Here is a 7402-nt window from a genome sequence, read left to right as displayed (position 1 = left end):
CCTCAAAATCGGACTGTAACAGGTTTGTCTCAGCCTCTGCCTCTTGCTGTATTTAGTAATCTATGTGGTGATTCTCCTGCTCTTAAGAGAAAAGCTTGGTATGTCAGGGCATGTGACCATGCTGGGCAAAAAAAAAACCAAAAAACAAGAAGTTTCTATCCAATACAGCCACGTTATGGTTTCTGCGGAAATTCCCAACACTGATTGCAACTTCAGGTGTTTTGGTGGTACAGGACAGAATAAAAATGGAGAGAAATCTGTCCGTAGCATCTGCTTGTTCCCCCAAAAATAGTTTGATTTATTTATGTCCCAGAAAAAACCCACTGTTAGACTCCTCTGTAGAAAGCATTCTTACAATTTTTCCCTTCTGAAGGGTCTCGCTTGCTGACAGATTCAAAGCCTCCCAGACGTGGAGGGAGATGCTAAATACTTAATAAAATAGAGCCTTTTCTACTTTGGACATGGGTCATTCCAGTACCGAACCTGTCCAGTGTTCTTCCCTATCAATGGCTAGCTCTGTGCTGACAGGCCAGAATATGAGGCTAGCTGGAAGAAGTTGCCTCTTATAATGGTGTTGACATGGCTAGAGCCAAAAAGCAGAAAGGCCAGTGCATGACTTTCTGCTTCAGTGGTTGAGTCTGCTGGTTTTGGCCCATTTTCCGCGAAAAGTGTCTCTGTGTGGATTACTTCTGCAAATGGAACCCTAGAATCCCAGTGCCACAGACCCCAGGACAGCTACTGATCCACATAGGGCAGCCAAAAGTTAGGCTTTGTTTTCCCAGTGCTTCACCCATGTGATCTTTCTAGTACACAGTCTTATCTTTCAGGGTAATGTGACATACAAAGAAACAGACTCTTCAGGCAAGTTTCTAAAGCAAGCTTTCTACTACACAGCATGGGACATAGAGACTAAAGTGGGAATACTTGTTTGTCACTTCCTCAGTTTCCTTGCTGCTCTTCAGCAGTATTTGGACTGATGGTTGTGGTTATAGGTTTCTTCTTTAGATCACTTCTCTTCTGCTGGACTTTTCCTCTGAACCCTTAGAGGCTAATTGTGTTTTCCTGTCATAGCAAATCTAGCAATCCTAAGTCGCTCTGACTTAGGGAACACAACAACCGTTCTTCTCTGCCCAGCTATAAAAAGGGCTGTGTCACTCATTCCATTTCCCTTTTCTGAAATGGCAGGCCTAGACCTTTGTTTTTATTTTGTTCTTACTTACAGGCTTAGAATTTGAACTTGAATTTATACAGATACCTTCCTGTCTTTAGAAATCCTTCTGTTTCTGAATGATATAATCACTCTTGCAAAGACTCTTAGGGTATGGGTCTACACTCACATTTCTGTGTATGAAGTCTTATAGCAACAATGGACTATATCTGTGCTTTCATTTTCTGGAACTCATCCCCGTTCTTTTGGGAAGAAAGATTCAGTGAATAGTGCAATGCGTATGTGAATTGTGCATTTACCAAGTCTTGTTTCTTCATTAATCTTGGCCCGGCTTTTATGGAACTCAGCACAGCATATCACTAACAGAAAGGCAAAAACTGCCAAACATTAACTGCCTGATCTAAGATATGTCCCTGCTGTTGCCAAATGAAAGATTGTCCACACTTTCTGGTATGAGTAAAATGTTACTGAATTATTGATTTAAGCTAAAATGTAAAGGAAAAAAAAAATAAAATATCAGGCTGAGGCAGGCATTTACCACAGTTAATTCCAGCCTAAACTCATAACATTTGGCAATATTATAAACTGTAGAGAAAAGAATAACGGGAACTGTCTCACGGTCTTAAGAGCTATCTGTATCAGTCCCACCTACAAGCGCCCATCCAGGCTTCTGCATGTGTACTTGCATAAAGCCTGCTTGTGAAAAAAACAAAGTATAGTTTGGTCAGAGTAAAAGGCTTTTACCTCCTACTCATGTTTCAGGGGGCTCCTTTCTAGATTAAAGCTTTTTTGCCTCTCCTTTTTAACTAATGCCTTTCCAAAGTGACAAGTTCCACTTAGCAGAAGGTCCTGAAGTCACTCCTATGACTTCCTGTCCTGGTTTGAGGGGCTTCTCTCCCTGGAGGGAGAGGTGGGGGAGAGCATCTGTCGTTCCTCTCAGTGGCCAATCTCGCCACTTCCATTAGTCATGCTGCAGGAAAGAAAAGGGTCTATGGATTAAGGTGCCACACTGTATGTAGCATAACCTACGATCAGCCTCATTCCAGATTTCAGACTTCCTGTTTGCTGTTGAGCAGGTAGTTGCCTGTAGTTTTCTAACCAAGTGCTATTGTGTGAGTAAACACACTGGAGATTAAGAGGTGCTTACCTAGCAAGGTATTGCTAGCTTGAGATAGGTAGTTCACAGGGGAGCTCACATGCTGAGAAGATGTGGGTGGATTTTTCATAATCCTCTGATGACAGATATACTGAGTGAAAAATAAAGAACCTGTGGTCACAGTTTTGCTGTCTTGCAAGTAAGCATGTGTGGCAGAGGAAGACTTGAAACTTACTGATCTCGGTTTATTTTAGTAATGGAAAGTTAGAACTCATGGCTGGTTTTCTCACAAGAAGCTCCACCTACTGCTCACTTTGTACCATTAGTGTAAACATACTACATAAATAAGATGATAGGAAAAAAAAAAGCCAAGAAAATCATATGTTAAATGCACATTATTAAAGGCTTGAAAAATGAAGCAGTCGGGAGAAGTAAGGAAAGGCCCAAATATTCCATAGCATATGTGCATTATCTTACAGTCTGTAGTTAGTCACAATGTGGCAGTGTACACAGACCACAGGGAAAGACTATCCAGAAAGAATTAACGAGGGGCTTCATTATTTTTCCCAGCTGTGGCTGGGCATTTGCTGGAATGGCCTGCAGCTGAAACAAACTGGGTCTGTAGAAGAAAAGAAACTGCAGGAGAAACAGCTTTGTTAGAAGTACTAGTGATAGCTTAATAGGGTTGGGTTTTGTTTGCTTGACACAGACCCTGTGCTGGAACTCAGAGTAGTGTCTTCTGCTGATCTGGGTTCTGCTTTCTTTCCTCCTCTAAGGGAGTTCCATAATGGATTATCTGCAAATTGTGGAGAAGGTCCTGTTTGCCTGTCATCCTATGGTGTCCAGAGTGCAATGCTGAGCCTTGTTGTCCCTGAGAGAAGTGAAACCTGTGGCTAGATATGTAGAAAGGAGTTGTTAAAGATGCTTGCTCTTTCTTTTCTCTTGTGCTCTGCCTGGATACTCACAACTGCACGGTAAGGTTACTGCTTCAATCTGAGCCTGACATACCCTAGCAGGGAATGACCAATGCAACTTTTCTGTGGCACTTGTGAAATTTTGACTCAGCCTAGCAGTGGCACTTGGCTGTAGCATGTTGCTTGGATTCAAAGTTGAAGGAAATGTAAGTATGCTTGCTGGTGAGGTGTGTCCTGATAAGTGCGTGTAAAGCTGAACTGATTCAAATCAGTTGAATGTCTTCCATTGTGATAGGTTTGTTTTGCTGTGGAAACTCACTCACCAGTGTGAGTATGAATGTGAGCTGGCTCATTATGGTTTGCTCTGCCTAGACTTCTTGTGGCTTTCAATAATACAGATTGCTTATTGTGGAGCAATAACAACAACCATAAACAGAGCTGTTTGAAATTAAGTCCTTTCTCATGCCTATGATTTATTTGCATATCATCCCTACTCTGTAGGATTGAAATGATATGGTGACTCAACTAACTGTGCACAAATATCCTTGCACAGAAATCCATGCTTGTAGTCAGTCTTAAGTTGTATGAGTTTAACAAGATATTTTCTGGTGGTATATACAGCAAGCTTTTGTGGAGACAAATAAGTTTATGGGATGTAGAACTTTTTTTTTTCCCCTTATGACTGCTTTCAACTCAACCCATCTCAGAAATGGAGCCACTTGTAGAACAACTTTCTGCTGATGTGAGAGACAGAATGTGTTCGCCCCAATGAAAGGGTGACTTGTTAGAACTTCGGTCCAGAAATCTTGAAGGTCCATTTATGAATAAAAAGGTGCCTGTCTTCTCCAGTTTTCTAGGGAAAAAAGTTTGCCTCCCACTAACTTTCATCATGGCTGGGCACTAGTTTATTTCCTTAGAGCTGCTGAAAAGCTCTTGTTTGAAAACCAGTTCTTTTCACAAATATATAACCTACCGAAAAACTACTTGTTAAAGGATCCTGTCTTCTGTGTGAAAGGTATACTGCCCATTAATGGCTGGAAGGCATAGCGAAACAAATTAAAACAGGAAAGCAGGCACACTTTTTTTTTCTCTTGAATGCTACAGGAAGGCTAAAGCTAGTTCCAGTACTAGCAGTTTCCAACAGCCTTGCTGGTGAGGACTGTTCCCACAGAATCTCTGAAGAGGACAGGTTTGGTCTCTTCTGGCATGAAGGAAAATATCTATTGTCCCTACTCCAGGATGATCTGTGGCAAAATCCTTCCTTATCTTTCAGGAAAATGTTTCTAAAAGCCGTGCTAACAAAGAATTGTGGTTAAAATACATTGAACTAGGGGAAATTTACTTGCTTTCTAGAATAGTAGCTATTGTTTCTTTTATTTCTGCAAATAAGGGTGAGGTAAAACCTGAGTTCATGTTTGAAGGAAAAGAAACAAAAGCAAAGATCTGATTAAAATGAACTCCCAGATTCTAGAGTTGCATGGCAATTTCAGTTGCCTCAAGTCTCAGAGGCTGTACTATTCTTCAGAGCAGTATTGGGAATGACTGTAAACATAGAGCAGTAGTTCACCCAGGGCTGCATTCACCAGCATAATGCCAAATGCTGCATTAACACAATATTTTGCTGCTACCTCATGAGCAGATGTGCAAAATAATTAAGCATCCAGGTGAATGTGGGGTGAGAACTGCTCTTCTCTTCACCTCTGGCCTTTGCTCTGATTCAAATGTGCACTGAAAAGGCTGTCTCTCATACATGCCCACAGGAATACATTTATTGATACACCTCCAGATATTTTTTTATCTGGTTATTCATATTTTGGGGCATATGACTACATAGACTTGCTAATGTTCTTTGTGATGTGTTTGTTGTGTGTCAAACCAAGGCAACAGTTCTGAAATATACTATCTGCTCTTTAATCTCCGTCTTATGTGTCAAGCATGTAATAACACTTACCTTTTAGGGTGGAATGAGAGTTTTAACAGAGATTAAAAAAAAACCCCAAAAAACAAAACCTTGAAACCTTGATTCATTGTGGGGATTTTCTGTGCTTTTTTAACTGTTGTTAGACTTCTGGGAAGACTTAAAGGTTTCTAGATGTTGAATCTGAATGTTTAATTCTAAGGCTTCTTTGGCTGAAGCAAATTGAGGCATTCAGAAAGTCAACATCCATTCTGAGTCTGTTCCCAGCTGTGCCTTTGGTATGGCATTCCAGTCCGATCGCCTCTCTGTTGCGTTTTCAGTTGTAACCCTGAATGGGTTTGAAGTGGGTGAACAACTGCTTTATTTGGTGCCCTGGGGTTTTGTGCAAGGATGGAACATTGCAATAGACGTATAAGCATCGCTGTGGAAACCACAGTGCACACAGCTGCTTTTTAGCCAGTCTCCTCAAAACACAGGAACAATCCAGCTCCTAAATATCTGGGGTTTGATGGTGGATTCTTTTTTTCTGACCCAGTGTCAAGGCTATTAATAAAGAGGTAACAACCACTGGTCACACAGCTAAAGGCTTGCCTCTAACTGGCCTTTGTTTCACTGATCACTCTCCCCTGGGACCACCTGTTCAGGCAGTTCTAAATCAATGTCACTGTGCACTTATCTAGCCCATACTTTTTCAGCTTCTCTGTAAGAATGTTATAGGAGACTATGCCAAAAGTCTTGAGGTCCAGGTACACAACATCCACTGCTCTCCCTGCTGCACAGAGCAGGTCTAGTCACTACCTTGGTTCCGTGGTATCGCTAGTGGATGTGCTGTGGTGACAGCATGCAACACCAGAAAAAGCCCATGGAAATACGCTCAGTTAAACGTCTGGAGTGCACAACTGTACTCACTTAAAATGTGCTCCTTCCTTGCCTTCCCCAGAAAATTCTTGTGTTCTTCTGGATGATATCCAGCTCTGTTGTGCCTTGTTGAAGGCATGTACCTTGATGGCTATGCCTTGACCTGTGTCTCAATGGGCAGAGGCCCCAAGCGACTCCTTGGATCCACAGACTGCTCCAAAACAACCTCCTGTCCTCAGCCTTACATGTAAGTAAGAAGCTGAGTTTGATGTACATTCCTCTGAGTAGGTTCAGTTGCAAGCTTTTAATTAAAAGAGTTTTCCGTAAAACCTTTTGATTTAAAATATTTTTTTTTCAAGGAAAACCTTTTGACGAGTGCTTGAACATGGGAAAATATCAGTTCACATCAAACACCAAAAAGCCCCACAAAAGCAACTGGCATGTGTTGATGTGTAGTTGGAAACCTCTAGTTTGGAGTTTGTCATTTTCCTAACAAAAGCTAAACATTTCCTAAGCCGCTCCTTCCCACACACATTACTCCTCAAGAAACAAATGCTCACAATGTTTACTTCTTTTTTTCCCCCCTCTCTTTCTGTCCAGCAATGGACAAGAAAGGTCATTCTGATGTTTTCTCTGCTGGGAGTTTGCTGTGTGACCTCATGATAAGGAAATCTGAGGAGCAACCACCTTCCTGGTCCTGTTTTTCTGGAAGACTTCCAATTCTTGGGGAATACAGGATAATGTAATTATATTGTAGCTCCTGCAGTGAATTTTCTTCCTTCATTTTTCCACCCAGCTGCTGATTTAGCGCCCTGTTCCTGATGCAAGCGTGCTACCTAGCCATGGGTGCAACAAAGCTAAGAAACAGTTGGTGCGCATTGCCCTGACCTCCAGTTTCGACAGCTACTTGCTCCTAAAGGGTAGTCTGCCTTGGCCTTTGCTCCAATAGCAAGCACCATGAGGACTCATGCAATCCTCTCAACAAAACTCTTGCCATCAACACTTGTTTTTACTGCTCAAGTGGCTGTCTGGCTCAGCTGAGCAGGAGAACCTTGTTGCTGTCCTCTCAGTAGTCAGCATTGCTATTTGCTATGCCACTTCACCCTGACCTGCCTGCTCCTGAATGATTAACTTCTTGGAGCTGGAGATGCATCTTCACAGCACCAAGCTTCACAGAATTTCACAGAATTTTCAGAGTTGGAAGGGACCTCTAAAGATCACCTAGTCCAACTCCCCTGCTAAAGCAGGATTGCCTAGAGCACATTACTCAGGACTGCATTCAGGCGGGTTTTGAAAATCTCCAGAGAAGGGGACTCCACAACCTCCCTGGGCAGCCTGTTCCAGTGCTCTCTCACCCTAACTGTAAAGAAGTTTTTCCGTGTGTTGGAATGGAACTTCCTATGTTCCAGCTTGTGCCCATTGCCCCTCGTCCTGTCACTGGGAACCAC

Source organism: Charadrius vociferus, unplaced genomic scaffold, assembly GCF_000708025.1.
Source record: "Charadrius vociferus isolate BGI_N301 unplaced genomic scaffold, ASM70802v2 scaffold162, whole genome shotgun sequence".
Lineage (NCBI taxonomy): Eukaryota > Metazoa > Chordata > Aves > Charadriiformes > Charadriidae > Charadrius > Charadrius vociferus.
Note: the sequence above shows the minus strand (reverse complement) of the source record.